This window comes from Muscardinus avellanarius (assembly GCF_963383645.1).
Source record: "Muscardinus avellanarius genome assembly, chromosome: 5".
Classification (NCBI taxonomy): domain Eukaryota; kingdom Metazoa; phylum Chordata; class Mammalia; order Rodentia; family Gliridae; genus Muscardinus; species Muscardinus avellanarius.
In genome coordinates, this window is record NC_137790.1 from 9,466,370 (window position 1) to 9,488,225 (window position 21,856).

A 21,856-nucleotide genomic window follows, 5' to 3' on the forward strand; every position below is an offset into this window, starting at 1 on the left:
CTTAATAATTGACTTTGAACTTCTTTTCTGTATAAAGTTCTCAGCCTCAGGTGTTTTGTCATAGTAGCAGAAAACAAACGGATACAGTGGTCTTTGAAACATCTGACCGCAGTGCCCCTCCTGCGTAGTTTGGCAGTGTCAGAAATTCTGTGTTGCCTTAAGGATAAAGGCCAAGCTTAGTGTCAGGCTCAGGTCTTCTACTATCTGGAAATCCCTCTTTAGTCTCTACTCATCACTTTCTTTATCTCTCCCTGGACTTCACATTCTAGCCATTCAGAATGAACTCTGCTGCCTGGTATTTCAGGGTGTTATTTTTTCATAGGAAATTTCTATGACCTTAAATTCTTTCTATCACTTTATCTTCTCTCCTAATCTATCCATCAAGAAAGTTCATCATCCTCTGCCCTTCTGGAACCTTGGCTGACCTGGCTGGGGTGTGGCCCCCACTTTGGGCATCATCCCAGCCTGTGCACATCTCCTTGAGAAATGCGTGTGCAAGGATTCATTTGCATACCTGTTGCCCCGCATGGCTTGATTTATCTATTACCTCTGATGCTTGGAATCACATCTGGCTCTTAGCAAGTACTTAATTAACACTTCTTGAGTGAATGAATGAACGAATGATTCAGTGTCTTACTTCTAAAACCATATATCACAAAATAATCTATACTTAGGTTTTAGCCATTCTTCCAATTTTTGAAACACATGTCATAAATTAATGGACCAGCAGCAGAGTTCATAAAAACAACTCTGCATTCTGATTAATTGACTCATGTTACCCAATTAATTTTCTCATTAAGGGGTCAGCCAGCAGCAGGAAGTGAAGTAAATATATTGTGGCATGGATCAACATTACAACCCCCCTTGAGCAGTTGATAGGAAGGGGTTTAAAAAACAACCAAGGTCACTAGGCATTACTTCATTTTTTATGACACATTAGGCATTTTTTTTCTTTAAAGGAAGTCATATTTCACCTCTGTAAGCAAGAATAATGCTAATAATGGAAAACAAAATCATTCCAACATTTTGGCTCAAATTATAGTGTCAGCAGTGAGTAAGGAGTTTGAGATGCCCGAGTGGGCCTGGTTCACCCACAGCAGCACCGAGTACAGGAAGCCGCTTGTGGCCAGAGCTGAGTCCCACAGACAGGGAAGAGTGTCAGGCGTGTGACAGGTGGTGTCGAATGAAGGGGGCATCACATCAAGGGTGAGTCTTGAGAAATCACCAGGTTTGAATAAACACACATAGACTCCAAGACGTAAACATTGATGTGTGTGTCTGGGCCAATCATGGGGTTTTATGTTCTGTATAACCTATGCCATTCACTCCATTCTAAAACTCTATGGGGATATTAGTAATTTTCTAATTCCACAAACTCAAAAACTATTCATTGATTCCCAGTAGTTCAGGAAGTAGCCAGGGAATTAGAAAGCACGATCCTGATCGAGTCCATCATTTTAAGATTCAAGATGAACAGTTAAGTAAGTACTTGGTAAAACAGTCCCTTGGTTCTTTTAGAGCTTGTGCCTCATGGTTCCTAGGTGACCCCCACCCCTGGGCCAGATGGACAGGTGGCTGTGTCTGGCTGTCCAGTAGTCCTGGCCGGGCAGCGGCTCACCCTCTGGAGAGAGCCTTTTCAGGCAGCACCCATTAAGTTCACAGTGGGAGAATGGAGCATTTGGTGTTGGACCTCAAAGTGCCCTGTTCCCTCTAGCTCTGCTGGCTCTGGATAGACACGAATACACTGCTGGGCCTTAGAGTGGGAAGGCCTTGGGGTCGCGTGAGTTCCTCTTATTTTACAGGACATTGAGCCCCTGGAGAAGGGAACTGAATTGCTTTCCAGGGAGCACTGAGTGTGGAATTTGAATTTCCTAAGGGTCTCTAGTCCCTACTTCAGTAGCTCCACCATGCACCCCACTCACGGCCCTGCTGGCCTGCACCCCTTCCCTCCCTGCCAAGCAGACGGGGCGGCATCTTGAACAATCCCAGTCTAACTCTGCTGCCTTCATCCAGCAACCAAAGTCTGTCTCTGCTTTTGCTTTGCATTGGGTTGTTCTTGTTCCATCCCAGGGCGACACGAGGGTCCTGCTCACAGCTGGATTCTAAGGCTCCTTCCCACCTGGTTCTCCCTTCTCTCCAAGGTCTTCTGGCACTGTCCCCCAAACACTTTCCATGCCAGTCTTTTGGTGCTCTTTGGATAGCTTGTACATTTTTTCCTCTGTTAGAGCTATTTTCCCAGCCCAGATACCCTCCTCCCTCCCTCTCCTCTCTCTTACACGAAGCAAGGCCTACGTGGCTGTGTTTTGAGCTCTAATGAATCGTACTTTTGTGTGTGCGTGAGGTTAGTGGGGATTGAACCTGGGAGCACTCTACCACTGAGCTGCATCCTCAGCTTTCTGTTTCTGTGTTTTGCTTGTTTGTTTTAAAATTTTATTCTGAGACAGGTTCTTCCTAAATCTCCCAGGCTGGCCTCCAATTTGTGGCCCTCCTACTTGAGCCTCTTGAGAAGCTGAGGTGCCACAGCACCTGGTGCAAATCATATGCTTTTAGAGATGTCTGCTCTAACTGCTTTGGCCAATAGCCCTTATGCAAACAAGTCAATGATCCTTATGCCAAATGTCTTTATGCAAATCGGTGTGTCCTTTGACCCCCGGTAGATCACTGCTCTGCTGGTGTTTCCTAGATTATCTCTTGAATGTGTGTCCCTTGAGCTGCTCTCTGTCCCTGTGCTCTCTTCTCTGCAATGGATGATTCTATGGTGAAGTCAGTCTATGAAAGGCCCCGTTCACTATGCTCCTTATGACTTCCTGAGAAGTCCCACATGGAAACTGCCTTAGCTGTTTGAACTTTGCACCTCCCGAATTTCTGTCCTTAGAACCGTTCACTTGTGTGACTCTGTTCATATCCTGTTACATGCTTTTCTGGGAGTTCAGGACACATATTAGAGATGTAGGTGTCCTGTGGTCCAAGTCATAATGTAAGTTTTCATGTTTCTCTCTCCTCTGTGTTCAGTGGGCTATTTAAGAAATAAATATTTAAGAAAGAAATTAAAAAGAAAAACAAAACAAATAACAACAACCTGTGTGATTGCACAAGGGCTAAGGAAAGAAGGCTTCCTTGCTTGCCAGTGTGGGTCCCTGGTGGAGAACGCAACTTCTCACCTGCTGAGATACAGCAAAAAGGGAGAGAGGTGCTCAGGAAAAGGAGGAACTGTCTCCAGTTGAGATGACTCAAGGGTTTAAACTTGTCGGCAGCCACAAGCCAGGCTGCGCCCAGAAAGGCCGGATTCACTGCCCGTCGATCTCAGAGGGAAGGCCGAGTTTGCGAGCAAACCATCATGTAAAGAGGGGGAGAGGGAGGCGGCGCGGGGGAGGGCAGGGAGCAGAATGGCTCCTTATAAAACACTCGCTTGATTTCAGTTTCAAGAGCTTTCCTGGGCAGAGCTCCCAGATCCTCACCCTGCTACCAGGACCCGAGGCTCCAGCTGCTGAAGTCCGCTCCTGACAGCACTTCCTTCTGATCCTCCCGTCTCGCTTCAAAAGTTACAACCTTGAGTAACCCCGGATCCCTCTCTGCTCTTTTCAAGTTGGTCCCACAGCCATTTATTGGGCACTTACCACCTGCCGGCCCGTGCCAGAGCTCCGGAGGGGAGCGAGGCAGAGTCTTTGTGTGAGTGGACTGAGCCAGGGATGAGGCGAGGGAGACGTCAGGTCCAACAGCAGGTCCTTTCCATATGGCGCCAAGAGGGAGCCGCGAGGCACCTGCCCCGTCCGAGGCCTTCTGTGACTGTTTCTGCCGGGCTGATTCTCCATGACAGGCAGGAGCCACTGTGTGCGGGACCCAGGAGACTTTTTCAGGCCCACAATGATTCTTTCATTTTCTTTAAAATCCGTGTTAACGATGAATATAATTTGACATGGATTTTATGTGTCTTAGCTGTAGAGGATTTTGAATATTTGTTATGGACAAAGGGGCCCAGGAAGGTAAAAGTGCGTGGGGCCTGTGAAAAGTTCCATGTGGCTGTGCCAGCGTCCTGGGGCTGCCTTAGCCAAGTACCACAGACCAGGGGACTTGAGCAATAGCATTTATAGTCTTACAGCCTTGGAGGCTCGAACTCTGAGATCAAGGTATGGGCAGGCTGGTTCCCTCTGAGAGCCCTGAGGGCATCTGCTCGGGGCCGGTGTGCTGGCCGTTGGTGGTCTCAGGTGTCTCCTGGCTCACAGATGCCCTCTTTGCCTGTGTCTTCATACCTCTTCCCTCTGTGCTCGCCCTTCTCTTCACAACCTTCTTTTATGCAAGGACTCTAGTCCTACCGCACTGGGGCCCACACAATTTCTGTGTGACCTCTCACCTGTTTATTTTTTGGTGGTAGTAGGAATTGAATCTAGGGACATTCTACTTCTGAGCTACACATCCAGGTCCTTACCTTAAAATCTTTTTTTTTTTTTTGTTGTTGTTTTTCTGGTGGTACTGGGGTTCCTGGAAACCCTTCTGCCTCTGGGCTACACTCCTAGACCTAATATATATATATATATATATATTATACTATATATATTTATAAAGTATTATGATATATATATATATATTTTATTTGGAAACAGGGTCTCTTAAGCCCAGCGAGGCTGTCTTTGAACCAGCGTGATCCTCCTGTCTCCACCTCCCAAGCATGGGGATTACAAGCATACGCCACCATGCTCAGCAGTTGTTGTTGTTTTGAATCAGAGTCTTGCTAGGTTCCTGAGAGACTTGCTATGTTGCTGAGGCTGGCCTTGAATCAGTGATCCTCTGTCTCAGCTTTTTAAGAAGTGGGATTACAGGCCTCTATCACAATACCCAGCTAGGACTTCATTTTAACTAATCACATCTACAATGATCCTATTTCCAAATAAGGTCACATCTGGAGGTCCTGGGGATTAGACTTCCACATGACATTTGATGGTGGGGGGCAATTTAACCTGTCCCAGTGACCCTGAGCTCCTCGAGCTGTCTCTCTGCTTCTCTCCTCCTGGGTAACCAGCAGGTTGTGCTTGAAGTGGGAACCAGGAGGCGGCCATATGGTGTACAGTTTATCTACAATCACATTCCTCTCTCCTCCTCTCTAAAGAAGTAAAAGGGATGGCCAACTGCCCCAACACCAGTTTTCTAATGGGCAAGTGTTTCCGTGAGAACACCGTGGAAACTTATGCTACAGAATCTGATTGGCACATTTTATTTTTGACCTAGCTTTGAATAGAAGACGGCTGGATTTAGCAATTTAGCAATCTACGCAAGCGATCTCTACCCTAGGATGAGCTAAGCATAACATACTCAGAGAGCTGTATTCTCGCTGAACAGGACACCGAGTTCTGTGGCAGCCCCGAGGGGGTGCTGGCCTCGGAGGATCCCGGGATGGAACTCTGGGTCCTGCTGCTGGGAGCTGTGTGCTTTTCCTCATTTCTTAGGGCCAGGCCCTGAGCCAGGGAACAAATACCAGTAAATGGCCATAAAGAGGCTGTGAAAATCTACCCTAATCCCCACCCTTGTGTCCTCAGGGCTGAGGGTCGAAAAGGGGCCAGAGCACATTTTTTTTCACAAGTCCCCTGTGCTATTTTGGGGAATGGGCCACGCGGTCACCCAGGACAAAACCTGGCACAGGCCCCCATGGCCTGTTCTGAATTTGCATCGCTAATGCGGCCTGTGGCCCTGGGAGCTCCAGTGGACGCTGGCGCCCTGGAAGTCAGTGGGAGTGGAGGCAGAGCCAGCTCCTTTTCTCACCAGGCTCCTGCCCAGTCTGCAAATACTTCTGGCTATCTGGTCCTCATTAGAGTTGGCCCAGATGACAGCTTACAGGGTTCACCCAGAGTTGCCACCTCACCTGTGAAGCAAAGGCCACTGGGGACGGCTCGGTGGTTGCCAGCGTTTGTTCCGGGCTCTCTCTTCTTGTCACTGTATTGCTGCAGTCACCACCTTCTCTCTGGGGGCCAGCTCAGCACAGGCCTCTGGGCCTTGCGGGGGCCCTGGAGGACCGCCATCCTGAGGCCTCTCCCAAGCCCATCGACTGTCTGGGTCTTTTCACAGGTTGTGAGAAGTGACTGAAATGTGCTAAGCCCTTCATCACATCCTTCTTTTTCCCATTCTCTCATTTTAAGTTCCCTGCGTCTTCCCAGACTCGCACTTCTTAGTAATTTTCACAAAAATAACTCTGCGCGGCAGTTCGGGGTAAACATCTCAGCTTTAAAGTCTTTGCAGTTTGACTCAGTGCAACTGGAATGGAGCAGCCATAATTAAGGAGAGTACGCAGTGGGGGAAAAACAGTTTTAAAGTCTGCCCTTTGTTTCTGAAGCATCTGAGCTGTTTTGCCATTAATAGCAGAAAATATTTAGAAAAATCCAGGGCATTTCCAAACATCTGACTGCTCAGCTGGGTAAAAATACAGTCTATTTCCTTTCAAATTTGCATCATTTTATGATTAGTCAGGAGTTTTTTTTTTCTTCCAGAAATGGTTTCTATTCCAGCTGTGTCTTTTTTTTTTTTTTTTTAATTTGGTGACCTAAAATTATACAACTCTTTAGCATGGAAAAATTCACGTTATTGGTTTAAAAATATATTGTTGAACTTCAGTAACAGGTTTCATTTCATAAACTTATAATATTTCAGCTTGTTCTTTTGTTCTAAGGTGAAGGAAAAAGGATTGTGGGGAAGTTTTCATTTTTCATTTTTATTTTTTGCAGTATTGGGGACTGAACCCAGAAACATTCTACCTCTGAGCTACACTTCAGCCCTATTTTTTATTCTTTAATTAGAAACAGGGTCTCACTAAGTTGCAGCGGGCCTCATTAAGTAGTTGAGGCTGGCCGTGAACCTGTGATCCTCCTGTCTCACCTCCCAAGTACTGGGATTACAAGTGTGCACCACCATGCCCGGCTGTGGGGAAATATTAAGGCAGAACAGAAGTAGACAGGAGAAAGGATGTGTGGATCCTTTTTAAATGTATATTTTTATCCATTCTTTATTGTAAGGGGAAAGTTGGCATTAGATGTTCCTAATTATTTAAACCAGAGCATCCCTGCGGTTGGGTTTCTTCATCTTGGATATCTGAGACAGCTTTTCGGTTTCTTTGGTCCGAAGGCTCCTCAGTGAGTGGGAGATCATCCATTTGCCTTCAGTATCTTCTAACAGTGTACTCTTTAAAAAAAATCACTGAGTTTATTTCATTGTTTAGACATATTTTGACAGTTCTGGAAAAACATTGCCTTGGATAGAATATAATCTGAAGAGTTGCATTCTTCAAAATTTGTTAGTCAGGAGATGCTTTAGCATGCAGGTTCTTTAGGAAGAAATTATTTATAGCTTCAACATTTTCTTTGTGGTGTGTTCCAACTAGTTCATCATCCTTGAAGCAAGTATCAGACTCCTCTTTCTAAGCCAAGGTATTTGCTTCCAAGTGAGAATTTAAAGAAAGTTCAGTGTTTGATTTTTCCCCTTATCTTTTCTGGGAGTAGATATTGTGTGAGTGGTCAACACTTCTGCCAAAGTCAACTTTTAAAATAGACATAACGTAAGAGCTGCACATGGCTTGGCCTCCTTCCTCGGTGGAGCTCCGTCCCTGAGGATTCTGGTTCTATAGGACTGGATTTCCAGCCAGGAAGCCTGCAGCCTATATCCTTCTCCAAAGAAAAATGATTGCTATTGCTCGCTGATGAATGAGCCACCTCATCCATCAATGGCACAATTCGTGCAACTCAGTGTAGAATTTTCAGAAATATTTCCCTGCTAAAGATGCATTTAAGGCACCAAGTATAGTTTAAATGTATACCATTTATGTTCAATAAAATTTTTTTTAAAAAGGCAATAAAAATGCATTTAAAACAAGGCTCTTGCCTGGGACATGCTGGGCACCCTGTGTGACTCTGGTGACCACAGTGGTGATCCTGGTGTCCATGTGCACTATGTGCTGCCGGTCTGCTTTCCCTTAAACAGGGCTCAGTAAACACCAAGGGCCACATTTGATTCTGCCCAGGGTCCTTGTCTTCACTGTTAGTGAAATGAAGAGCCAGGCAGAACCCATGCATGGCCTCTGAGGCAGGGCTCCTGGGGACTTCCAGACAGTAGATGGGTGATAGAAGCCAAAATAAATGCTGTAGCACAGAGATGGGGTTTATGGGCAGCATCTGAGTGGGGCACAGTGGTACATGCCTATAATCCCAGATCTTGTGAGCCTGAGACAGGAGGCCTACTGGTCCAAGGCCAGCTTGTGATAACTTAGCAAGACACTATTTCAAAAAATAATTAGATAGGGCTGGGGGTGTAGCTCAGAGGTATAATATCAGAATACTGCTGGGTTAAATCCTCATTAACACTATACACACACACACACACGCACACGCACACGCACATATGCATCTGTACCTCTGAAAGTTGGAGACTGACTCACTGCTAGTATCTTAAGAAAGGAAAAACACTTAAAAAAATCTCACAGCCTTCAGCATAGGGTTTGGATAATCCATAATGTAGAACTACCTGCTACATTGAACAATTGCTATTGTATTTTTTTCTTTTAAATGGAAGGGACGCCGGGCATGGTGGCACACTTGTAATCCCTGCGCTTGGGAGGCTGAGACAGGAGGATCGCGCGGGTTCGAAGCCAGCCTTGCTGGCTTAGGAGACCCTGTTTCCAAGTAATATAAATATAAAAAATAAAAAAAATATAAAAAATATTAAAAAATAGGTGTCTGGGAGTGTAGCCCGGAAGTAGAAGAGTTTTCAGGAACCCCAGTACCACCAAAAAAAAAAAAAAAAGTACATTACAGTTTTGAGTTGTCCTTAGAGCTGCGTTTTCTCTATACTATCTGCCAGGCTTGAATTACTACTAGAACTTCACAGCTAATAGTGTGTAGGATTGCCCACATCCAGAATGTTGAAGGGTTAACCCCTGGTAACTCAGAATGTAGCTCTATTTGGAAATAGGGTGTTTGCAGATGTCATAAAGAAAGGATCTCTGAATGAGATTCTCCTGGGTATAGTGTGCCCCAAAATGCACTGACTGCTGTCGAGAGAGAGAGAGAGAGAGAGAGAGAGAGAGAGAGAGAGAGAGAGAGAGAAAGAGAGAAAAGAAGAAGAAGAAGAAGAAGAAGAAGAAGAAGAAGAAGAAGAAGAAGAAGAAGAAGAAGAAGAAGAAAGAGAAGAGAAGGGGAGATTTAAGACACAGGGACACATGGAGGAGAAGGCACCTAGAAAAGGAGCCAGAGATTCAAGTGCTGCAGCTACAAGTCAAGGAATGCCCAGGGCAGAAGCTGGGAGGGAGGCCTGCTCAAGTTCTTCTTCAGAGTCTTCAGAAGGTGCCAAACTGACCTACTCCTTGATTTACAGCTTTCACGAAATAAAGAGAACGGCCTTCTGTTGTTTTAAGCTGCCTACTTTGTGGAAAGTGCTTAGCGTCAGACCTAGAGCATGACTATGTCTTGTATGGGGTCTTGGAGACATCGGATCTAAGAGGCTCGTTTTGTTTCTGAGAGGCCCAACGACTTGCCCAAGCTCACCCAGCTCACCCCAGCACAGCTGAGCTCAGACGGAATGTTTCGACGTGGACTCCGAGTTCAAGGTTCTGTCCACCCATGCACGGCCCTTTACAGCCTACCCCACAGGTGCCAAGCAAGAAGATGGGTACCAGAGGAGACACATCGGCTTTGTCGTTGAGAGCCTTTCAAAGAAGACATGCACTAATATTTAAGAGAGGCTCATCAGGGATGTTGTAGGTCGGCATCTAAGAGATGATGTTTCCATGTGAAGAGAGGGTGCGGACAAGAGGGGCCCGGCAAGGGTGAAGGGTAGGAGGGGTGTTTCCTCTTTCCAGGGAAAGCGTGTTCAGGAGTCAGAGAAGGCGAGGTCTTCCTTATGGGAATGCAGGACCAAGCACTGCCTGCCCGCGGAGGCTTCCTGCTTCTCCAAGTGAATGCGCCTTGCTCAGTCAGCCACCTGCTCTCTGGCTACATGGCTCCCAAGAAGCTGACCCCGCCTCCAGCCTGAGAGGCCACGCCCCTGGCCAGTGATTGGCCGGAGGGTGGACACGTGATCTAATTTTGGCCAATAGAAGGGGGATTCTGGCGGGGGCAAGGAAGCAGGGGCTGCTTTGCTTCTGACACTGTCCCCTTTTGTCCAATAGAAGTTACAGGAGGGGAAGCTCTCTTCTTTCTCTGGACATTTAGTGTCTAGAACTGAGTCAGACATCTTGCTACCAGCCTGACGTTGCAGCCAACACCAGGGCTAGAAAAGGAACACGAGGGAAAGGGGCAGGGTCCTGGATGACGGTGCAGTGCTGCTTACCTACCACCGCACCTCCGAGGTCCTTTTAATCTAGTTCCTTGTTTTCTCAGCCAGTGGGAATCAGTGTTTCCGCTACCATGGTGAAAGTATGGCGCCCTTTCCGGAGGAAGTGACACACAGGATACCCGAAGGATGAGCACAAGTTAAAGCGGTGACCAGGGCATAGAGGATTTTAGGCAGAGAACAGCTTCCATGATAGCCCCAGGGGGTGAATCTATCGCTCTTGAATTTTTTTTTTTTTTGATACTGGGAGTTGAATCCAAGGACATTCTATATCCGAGCTACACCTCTAGCCCTACTTTTCAAATTCTTTGTTTTGAAACAGGGTCTCACTAAGTTGTAGAGGGCTCACTAAGTACCTGAGGTTGGCTGCGAACTTGCCATCCTCCTGTCTCAGCCTCCCAAGTACTGGGATTACAAGTGTGGGCCACCACCCAGCTCGCCCTTGCATTTGAGACACTGAAAACCTGGAGTCTGCCTGTAACATAGCGGGTAGCTGATAATACGTGCTTAAAGAATGAGAAGCAGTACCCAGGAGGCTGAAACAGGAGGATTGTGGTTCGAGGCCAGCCTCAGCAACTTAGTGAGGCTATGAGCAACTTAGACCCTATTTAAAGAAAAAAAAAATGGTCAGGGGTTGTAGGTGGAAGGTAGGATGCCTCAGGGTTCAATCTCTAGTAACACACACACACACACACACACACACACACACACACACGAAAAAAGTTTTCGCTTTCCAAATTCTTGTGCTATCTGAAAATTTCACATTTTTTTTTTTAATCTCTGCCTTCTGTGGGACGGTCCTCTCTGACCACTCTTACAGGCAGGAAGCCATTGTTAATATAACAAAGGTTACCGGGAGTAGGGAGCAGATGAAGAGAGATGGGCACAGCTGAAAGTGTGGCCTGCCGTTGGCCTGCCCGGGGCAGGATGGGAGGAGAAGCTGAGTGGTGGGTTAATCCTAGACTGAAGGGTGGAAGTCCGTGGGGCACCCGTGCTGTCTACCACTGTGGGAGGCCTCCCCTCGGATTTGAAGGTAGGGGAGAGTGGATCCCTGCACTCAAAGGCTGCTTTTTCTTGGCCTCAAGCTGTACAGGATGTCCGAGGAGTGGTGCAGGTAGTTCTGAGCCAGCACCCCAACTGCAGCACCGACCCCAGCTCCCCGGCTCTGAGAAGAGGTGGAGGAAATCCTTTGGCACCCAGAAAGCAAACAAGCTCACACCCAAACAAAACAACACTCCAAGCCCCACACCAAAAACTTTCCACTTGCAAACATGTTTTTGTCACTGCTGAAGGCTTAGGATTGCAACATTTGGGCGTCTTTGGCCCCAAACCCGAGGACTCTGCAGTTTTCCCAAAGCACCTAAAATAAAGAATTCTCTTTGGCAAAAACAGTGTGTTTGTAAACAGAACGGCTGTATTTTTGAGAAACTCAGTTCTCCCTCAATGTACCATACGCTGCATCTAGTCTCCGAGGCAATTCTCCATCTATATTGTCGTGGGCAGGTAGAACGTTTCTCTCCTTCCTCTGCGTGTGGTTTTCATTAACGGGGTGTGTGTTTGGAATGTGTGCTTGCCGGCCGACTGCTCATCGCTTCTGATGCTCCAGCGAAAGGTCTGCAGATGGGGCTCTGGATGCATCCAGGCTCAGGTTTCTGGTGCCCAAGGATTACAAGGCTGGAAACTTCCCAGCCAGCCCTCTCCGCTTCACAGAGAAACACTGCAGTTGGAGTAGCTTGATTTCTTGGTGCCTCTTCACTGCTAAAGATGAATTCTCTCTTCCCTTTCCATCTGCCCAGACATCATCTATTCATCTCTCCTTTCTACTGTCAAACTCTGTTGACAGGGAGGACCCTAGCTCACTGTGAAAGTGCCCAGAGCGCCCTACCCTGGCTAACTCTTAAAACAATTCATATTGAATATTTGCTTTAGCTAGGGTCCTCTGTAGGAGACACAGCCTCCCCTGTCTCCCTGCTGTCTGTCTATCTATTTAGCATCTCATCCATCATCCATCTCATCTCTGTTGGGGGTGGAGGGGGTACAGAGAGAGGGGGGTGAAGAGATTTTTTTTGGTACTGGAGGCTAAACTCAGGAGCATTCTACATCTGAGTTATACTCCCAGCTGTATTTTTTTTTTTTTTCAGTATTGGGGATGGAACCCAGGGGCATTGTACCTCTGAGCTACACCCTCAGCCCTATTTTTTCTTTTTTGGTGGTACTGGGGTTCCTGGAAGCCCTTCTACCTTTGGCTACACTCCCAGACCTATTTTATACTTTTTATTTTGAAACAGGGTCTCTTAAGCCAGCGAGGCTGGCTCCGAACCAGTGCGATCCTCCTGTCCCCGCCTCCCAAGCACGGGGATTACAAGCATGCACCACCACGCCTGGCTCCCCAGCCCTATTTTTTAGTCTGTTTTTGAAACAGGTCTCACTGAGTTGTGAAGGGCCTCCCTAAGTAGATGAGGCTGTCCACAGACTGCAATCCTCTGGTCTCCGCCTCTCGAATGCTGGGATTACATGCGTGCGCCACGATGCCCGGCTTCCCCAGATGTATTTAAAAAAGTATTTGAAACAGGGTCTCAGTAGGCTGCTCAGTGGTTTGCTACATTGCTGAGGCTGGTCTTGAACTTGTGATACTCTTGTCTCAGCCTTTCTAGTACTAGGATTGCAGGCATGTGGCGATACGCCTGGCTGTGAAGGGCTTTATTGGGAGAATTAGTTCACTCAGTTACAGAGCAGAGAGATGCCACAATATGCTGTCCGCTGGAGAACCGGGGAAGTGGGAATATGGCTCAGTCCATGTTCAGAGGCTGGAGGGCCAGGGAAGCCCTGGTATAATCCTCAGACTGAGGCTGAAGTCCTAAGAGCCTTGGGACCACTGCTGGAATTCAAAGGCCAGAGAAAATGGGGGCTGAAGTCCACCAACAGGAGAAGAAGGGCATGTCTCTGGAGGGAGCTGGTGCTTCCCCTCAGCTTCTATCTGGATCCCCAGCAGATGGGATGATGCCCCCACACGTTGAGGGCAGATCTCCCCACTCAGTTCACCGAGTCACCTGCTGATCTCCTCTGGGAACACCCTCACAGACGCCCTGGGCAGCCCAGAGATTCTAGTCCAATGACAAAACGTTGGAAGCTTTCCTTCCAGCGGGAGGGGGGCGGGCTCTGTACCTACTGGGGATCATTACTGCTGTCCCACCTACCAGGGCGCCTTTAATCCAGCCAAGTTGATGCTCCTGTCGAGCCATCATGGTATTCAAAACACAGAACACCCTGGTCTAAAAGCCTAAGAGTTAAATTATTCTATTTGTGATATTCTTGGAGCTGGCATAGAAGGAAATTTAAAAAAGAAACTATATTTAAATTATATGTAAATGGATCGAGGTAGAATTCAAAGAACTTCTCATCAGATCTTTTGGATTGAAAAGCTCTGTGGCATTTGGAGCGCCCGGGATGCTATATAACTAGTGCCTCTGTTTGGGCCCTTTCTCTCCTCCCTCCCAAGCCCAGCCCCTGGCAACATCCAGTCGGCTTTCTATCTCTGGTCTGCCCCTTCTGGATGGTTCACATGGAATCAATATGTCCTCTTTTGTGTCCAGCTTCCTTTACTTAGCATCGCGGTCCATCCACATGTCCATCCTGTTGAAAAGCGATTCTTTCTCTTTTGCAGCTGCGTAGGAGCTTTTGGAACCCACAGAATGAAAGCTGATACCTGTGAGGGCCTGAGAGACCCCCCCGCGGCTGTGGGGCTGAGCTCTGTGCCGGGCTCCGCCCTCTGTCTTCTGCTGTGATGTCCTGGCTCTGGCCCGCACTGTGATTTGTCTGGTCTCCTGCTCGTGATCTCTGCTGCCCTCTTTGCAGCCCCAGTTCTGCATTTTTCCCTGGATCCCACCGCGTGTACTCAGTACAGTCAGTGCCTGGCTGTTTTGCCTTGCTTTCTATATCTGGGTGCAGTAGTTCTTGAGAGAAAATCGGTCACACAGGAGGTGGAGAGGTGGGATTCCCAAAGCTCCAGCACTGTTCAGCTTGTCCAGTGGCTCTGAGGTCTCCGGGGATCGTCATGGGAGCAGATGGTATCTTAATACCCCGACAGGAAGAGGATGCTGAATTTGGATAGCTCCTGGAAAAGGAAATTAGTCACGACAATCTTTTATGTAATCATTCATTTTGAGAATGTAAACTTAAAAATTATTTTCACATGGATTTTTCTTTTTCATGTTTTATTACTCTTGTCTTTTCATTAAAAAAAGTATGTTATTCCTATTGCTATTATTGAATTCACCTGTTTTGATCTTTTTCATTTTTATATCACCATTATAGTTTTAAAACCTTTCCCAGAAGTTAAATAATTTGTCCTTCTGGAATTGGAACTTGTACTTGTTAAATTTTAATAACAACTTTTCCATTCTTTGGAGTGCATTCTATTTAATCTAAGAGAGCAGCTGCTACTTAAGCAAGCCCGTCTAGGCACTAGGTGGTGCTCACGTGCTATTTTAAGTGGATTCTGAGATTGGCTAGTTAAACTATTTGGAAAAACAGTTTGTCTTCTTTTTAGGTAAATATAGAAGCAGGCCCTACAAACTGCATGTGCTTTCTGTACAACAAGTTTTTCCTCTTTATTTTTCTCTCCTTCTCTTTTCTCAACTGCCTTTTCAACTACGGCATCATGGTTAAGCAGAATGTCCTAGAGTTCAACTAAATAAAAATACTGGCTCCATCATTGTATTTGACCTTGGGTAAGTCACTTAATTTCCATTTCCTCATCCACAAATAGAATAATAATATATACCTCATAGGGTCTTCGTGAGAGTTAAAAGTAACTATTTATTAAAACACATAGAGTTCTATGTGCTTGTATTTATTATTAATATTTTTGCCCTTCATTATGGCATTGCTAATCACGTAGAGAAATGTTTCCTAAACACCAGTTTAAGGACGAGCAATGTTGGAATCACCTAATGATCTTATTTAAGATACAGATTTCTAAGTATCTCTTTCAGTAATTTCGGTGCAGGGCTTAGCGATCTCAGTTCTTGTAAAGCTCCTCAGCTTTTTTAAAACTTAGCTAGATTTGAGGACATAGATTACCCATGGATCTTGCTGTCTACCCAACTCTTAAGAAGCTAGCGATATTTTCACATTAGCAATTCCCAGTTTCTAGCTCCGTTTCAGCATAAGATGTATATCAGCCAAAGCTTTGTCCATTGAGAGAACTTCTGTTCACTGTTGTCTTTCAAGCCCTACCCCCTTCCCTCCAACCAGTGGCTCTACACTGCAGTCACTGGCTGTTTGTGGCTTGTACTCTCATGCTCAGATGACTCATGGTAAACCAAGCTTGGGCTTTGTAATGGTTTGAATCTAGAATGTCTCTCAAGGCCTGATGGAGAGCAGGCAGCCATGTTGGAGGTTGCAGAAGAGGGGTCCCCGGGGGGTGTGGCCTTAGGGATTATATAGGGTTCCCCCTCCCCTTGCTCTCCTTCCTGCTCCTGGCCTCCATGATTTGAGAGCAGAGCCTTGTTCCCTCCTTCTCTCTGCTTTCCACTGTCAGGCTCTGAGCTCCACACACCTGGCCTGATAGGGACTGAACCTCTAAAATCTCCAGAACTGTAAGCAGATAAATTTTTCTTCCTCTAAGTTGTGTGGTGGTCAGGCTTATTGGGCCACAGCAGTAAGAATGCTGACTAAAACAGGCTTTTTGTTCCTCTTCCTCCTCCTCCTCCATCAGCTGGTCATAAGACCTCCCATGTGGCCACAGGTGTGAGTCAGGGAATGCTACACTGGTGAATGATATGATGTCTGTGTATTTTGCTTCCACCTTTAATCTGGATTGATTATACTGTTGTTCAAATGTGCCCAAATCCTGGCATTGGCTTAAAGAAGTGGAGCCATTAAGCTAACTAAGAGGTGATTAGCTCATTTAGTTCATGAGGGCTCTTTCTATTGTGAGTGGGATTAAAGACCTTATAAGACAGGCTTCATGTGACATTTACCTTTCTGCTTTCTGGCACAAGGGCATAGAACTTGTCTCCTTCAGAGAATACAGTGTTCAAGGTGCCATCTTGGAAGCAGATACTGGACACTTACTAAATAACTGACTTGTTAATGTATTGATATTGGGAATTCCCAGTCTCCAGACTGAGAGGAAGAACTTTTTGTTCTTTACAAAGTCATCCAGACTTGGGTATTTTGTTATAGACAGATAACAAACTAAGGCATAATATCTCCATCTTACAATGGGCGTTGCTGGGTCTACCTAATTGTATGGCTGTATGAGTGTGATGGAATCCAGCTCCTTGGAGTTATTGATTACAGGGTTTCCCATGATCAAGTACTCTATCCCTTCAGGGCCCTGTAGTAGGCTAGGAGTTTATTCTTTCTGAAGTTATAGAGTTCTTTGCTGTTGTTGATGTGGTGTTTCTCTAGAACTTCAAGTGTCTGAGTTATGCCTTTCCAATGCATATTTCCAAAAGCTTTACAGTGCCTTTTTCCATTGTCAATATGTTTAATAACTTAGGGGCTGCTGGGTTACCGGGCTAGGTCATGTGACCAATAGCTAGGCTATTGGGCTGCAGGACTGCAGTGTGGACCTTTTGCTGAGTCATTTCTTAGTTTGGTTACCCTTTAAAAGTGGCAGCCATGTATTATATGGATATGAACAAAAATTTTAATTGTGGAATTACTACCTGAGAATCTAAAGAACCTACCAGATATGCTGCATTAGGAAGAGAAAGATACAACAATTTGTTCTTTTCTTTGGCTGAGAAACCCTGACATGCTCTAGATCCTGGCTTTTAAAAGTGTACTGATCCTGCAGACTCCTGAATCCTCCGATTATTTTCCAGTTTCCTTATTGCATGACTTATGAAGGTCTCCAGCATACTTACTACTTTTTCCTCATCAGGTCTGGTTTGCACGGTATCATCACCAGGGTGATGTTTTGCAGAGATCCAGCTGGTCTGGTCTCCTCGGACTATACTGTAACAGAGACAGGAGTGTTAACACAGCCCTGGGTCAACACTGTAAGTGAATACCATTGTCTGCGCTGAGCAAATGTGAATGGTGTCTGATCCTCCTTTTTAATAGAGATGAAAAGAATACAGTCCCCAGATCAAAGGCTGCATTACCATGTACCTGAGCCCATGATTTAGTGAAGGTATAACATCTGGGAAGAATGCTTTGGTGCCAGCTGTGGCCTTGTTTATTATCCTCCAGGACCCATCTAGTTTCCTGAGGACCATATTGATTAATTAAATAATGACATCATAGGAGCCACACCTCTGAATCCTTTTGGGCTTTTTATGGATAATTCACCCCAGGATGTGATACTGTTTTTTACTTACTGTCTTGGCTGGGTTGGTAGCACTTTTAGAAACTTTTCTTTGGCTTCCTAGCACCGATGGATCTCATGCTAAATACCAAAATCCTCTCACAGGTATTTGCAGCCTCTGAGTATGTCCATTCTCCCCATACATTTGGAGACTGAAGAAATGACCCTGCAATGGATTCATTCACCCAGTGGGCCCTCTGTGAGCCAGACCTGAGCTTGAATGCTACTTACTTACTTACTTACTTACTTACTTCAGGTCTCTAGATAGTGGTGTTAATCACTCTGGTTCTAAAAATACTTTCCCCGAGCCTCCCAGCTCTTCTTCCACTGTCCCTAATAGTAGTTTTGGCATTTCCATTTCAATCAGTGTGGCCTGTGCTTGCTCCAAGCCTCCAAGAACCATCTCAGCAGCACACTAATACTACCTCCTGAGGTTCTTATTGGGGTGTTTGTTCCTGCACACCTTTAATTCATATGTTGAAGCCCCAACCTGCAATACCTTAGAATGTGACTTTATTTAGAAATAATATTTAAAGAGATAACTAAAGTGAAATCACAAGGGTGATAATCCAGTATGACTGATGTCCCTAGAAGAAAATATCAAGACTCAGACACAGAAGAAAGACTATGTGAAGACATAAGGAGATGGTCATCTGCAGACCAAAGAGAGAAATCACAGAAGAAACCAACCTTGCTGACTTCTTATGTTATTCTTTGTCCACTTACCTGAATAAAGGAATGCCTGGTGTCTTAGTCAGCATTATCACTGCTATAATCCAAAGACTTAGCCATGTAACTTAGAGGAAGGAAGACTTATTTGCTCACAGTTTCTTTGGGGATTTTGGGTTCATTCCCTATGAGACTATGAGGCTGTGAGGCTGTGAGGTCAGGGATCACAGATCTCAGGAGGTGGGAAGCAGAGAAAGGGGGAATGCAAGGCTTTGCTCTCATATCATGGATGCTGAGAGGGAGAGAGGGAGAAAGGGAGAGAGAGGGAGAAAGAGAGAGAGAGAGAGAATGAATGAGAATGAATAAAGAACCAGTGTATAATCCCCAGGGATCTACCTTCTCCAGCCACATCCTACCTACCTAGGTTTGTATCATGGAGGCTTGAAGAGGGAGGGAGGGAGGGAAGGAGGGAGGAAGGGAGGGGGAGAGAGAGAGGGAGGGAAGGAGGGAGGGAGAGAGAGAGAGAGAGAAAGTGTGTGTGTGTGTGTGTGTGTGTGTGTGTATGTGGGTGGGTGTAGGAAGAACCAGTGTATAATTCCCAGGGATCCACCTTCTCCAGACACATCCTACCTGCCTAAGTTTCCACCCTGATAAATCCATTGAAATGGGTTTATCTACTGCTGAGATTGCAACCAAGCCCCACTTCCAACATTGCTACCTTTTTCTCTGAGGGCTAGGGGAACATTCTAAATTCAAACCATTATACATACCCAGATAGTTGGTAAGCCATTATTTTTGGGTGTGTTTGTAAGAATGTGTCAGAAAAAGATTTGACTGAGTAATCTAGAAAATAAACCTTACTGATGGGGACAGGCATCACTCAGTCCATCTAGTGTCAGAATAGAATAAAATGTCAAGGGCTAATTCCTACTCTCTCTTCTTGAACTAGGGCATCCATAACATTCTGCCCTTGGACACTGGACCTCTTAGATCTTTAGAACTGGATTCTGGATTCTAGAATTTATAGAATTCTATATTATACAACAGTCACCCCACCCTCATTGCCACCTAGTTCTCAGACCTCGGGCCTGGTGATGAGTTAAACTACCTGATTTCCTGAGTCTTCAGACTATAGAGGACATATGGTGCATATTTTCAGCTTCTAAATCATGGGATCAAGTTCCAAGAACTAAACTCTCTATATTTATATATCTACATATAGTGGCAGATAATGCCTCACTTTATCCAAGAAACTGAGTACACTGCATCTTGTTTTTCAGCCTCCAGGACTGTGAAATGATAAATTTCTGTTATTTAAGCCATTTAGTCTAGGTATTTTGTCATGCATCAACCCGGATAATACCACCCCAGTGCCAGGGTAGCATTCTTTCCCATTATGTCTTCATATTGCACTACTATAACATAATGCCTGAGTTTGCATAAATTATAAAGAACAGAGATTTGTTCCTTGCAGTTCTGGAGGCCAGGAAGTCCAGAATCGAGGCTTCCATCTGGAGAAGGCCTTTGTGCTGTATCATTCATGGCAGGAGGCAGCAGGGTAGAGGAACCTGAGAGCAAGAGGGGACCAAACTCACCTTTATAACAAACCCTCTCTCACAGTCACAAGCCCATGTCTGTGCTAATGGCATTAGTCCACTCATGAAGGCAGAGCCTGTGTTACCTAAATTAGCCCCCACTCTCAGCACTGTTGCCTTGGGAATTATGTTTCCAACATGTGAACTTTGGGACACATCCAAACCCTAACACAACTGGACCTCCTATTTTCCATGGGGAACTCTGCTGTGCTGATCACTAAGCCCTGGGCCCTATTCTTGCCTTTTCCTGCTTTTTGAATACGATGAGTTCTTCCCCAGGCTGGCCAGGAGGCCTCTGGATTCCATACCCAGCATGGAATTCATGGTCAGTCTCCCTCCTTTTTCCTTGTTACTCTCGCAGATATCAGTTCCCGCAGCAATGTCTCAATTTCACCTACTTCACCACACCTCTTTCCGATGTGTATTTTTCAGTTGAAGCTGAGCCTGGGGCTTGTGTACTTTCTGTCCCCATAGACCATCCTGTTCATTCTTTCTTGTGAAAGCACTGGTGAGCTTTCATGCGGAGCTGCGAGCTATGTGCCGTACTCATTCCTGGCTGGGCAGGGGGTGTGTTTCCAGGTCTTGGGGGGATTAGCTTGCAGGGTGCTTGTTGGAGCGCACCACTGTGATCAGGAAAGAAGCAGGAACATAGCGGGCTGAGGAGGTATTGGGCAGTACTGTCCTCATCCCTTGGGAATCAGGTGTGGCCTTCAGAGCCATGTTGAGCTGGGGAGGGAGGATCTGACTGCTATGTTCCTGAACTCTCAATCAGCCAGTGATACCAGCTGTCCCAGGAGCAGGTGTGATCTTGGGCAAGGTGGCTCTCTTTTGCCAAAGGCAGCATCAACTGAGGACAGGTGGCTGAGAGCTGTCCCCTGACACACCTCCCAGCCCTAGGGATATGCATTCATTGGCCCTGAAGGAGGGTCTGGAAGATGCAGAGGCCAACTGTGACCATAATCCAAAGGTTTATGGAGAAAACTTCATGTGGCCCAAGGGGCAGTGTGCTAGTCAGTTGTGCTTGGTGACCAAAGCACATGACACTGACAACTTAGAGGAGGAAAGATTTATTTTGGCTCATGGTTTCAGAGTTTTCATCCATAGTGGGCTGGCTCCTGGCAGAAATATCCTGGTGGTTGGGGCATGATGCTCAGAGGAAAGTTGCTCAGCTCATGGCAGCTGAGAAGCAGGAAGAGAGAGAGAGGAGAGAGAGAGAGGGAGAGAGAGAGAGAGAGAGAGAGAGAGAGAGAGACAGACAGACAGACAGACAGACAGACAGACAGACAGACAGAGACAGACAGAGAGACAGACAGGAAGGGGCCGGGGACAGAGTTAGTTCTCAAGGCAGTGGCCCCAGTGATGTACCTCCTACAGCCACACCCTAACGCTGAACCTCACTGCCTTGGGAGTCATGCTTTCAATACATGGGACTTTCTGGAGACACTCAGATTCAAACCATAGAAGTCAGTGTTGATGCCTCCTTTGGTGGGTAGACCAGGAGGATGGAGCATGTGGACCATCACTCAAAGACTCACTGTTTCCAGAATGTAAGTCTTTCCCATGAAGGTCTGCTACGCTGGAAGGCTCAGACCACACTCCACTAGTCTGTCCCATAGACACAGGTTCCTAGATGTGATCAGAGCCTCCACCTGCCACTGGGCTGTCACCAAGCCAGAAAGGACAACCAGACAATCTGGCTTTCATCGTCCACTGGAACTAGTGAAGGTGAATCAGGGGAACTGCAGACACAGACACAACTGGCTCACAGGTTTGAACTGCACACCCCCGGGGCGACCACAACAGAAGCTCCGAGAGAGAAGGTCAGACCCATGAAGTGCTATTTGTTTTCATTGAAACTTCATCCCTCCCACTTAACACCCGTCTAAGCAGCAACGGAATCAATTACCACGTGTCAGCCCGAAACCCAAGACACAAGAAATGAAAGAAGGACACGAGCTCCCCAGGG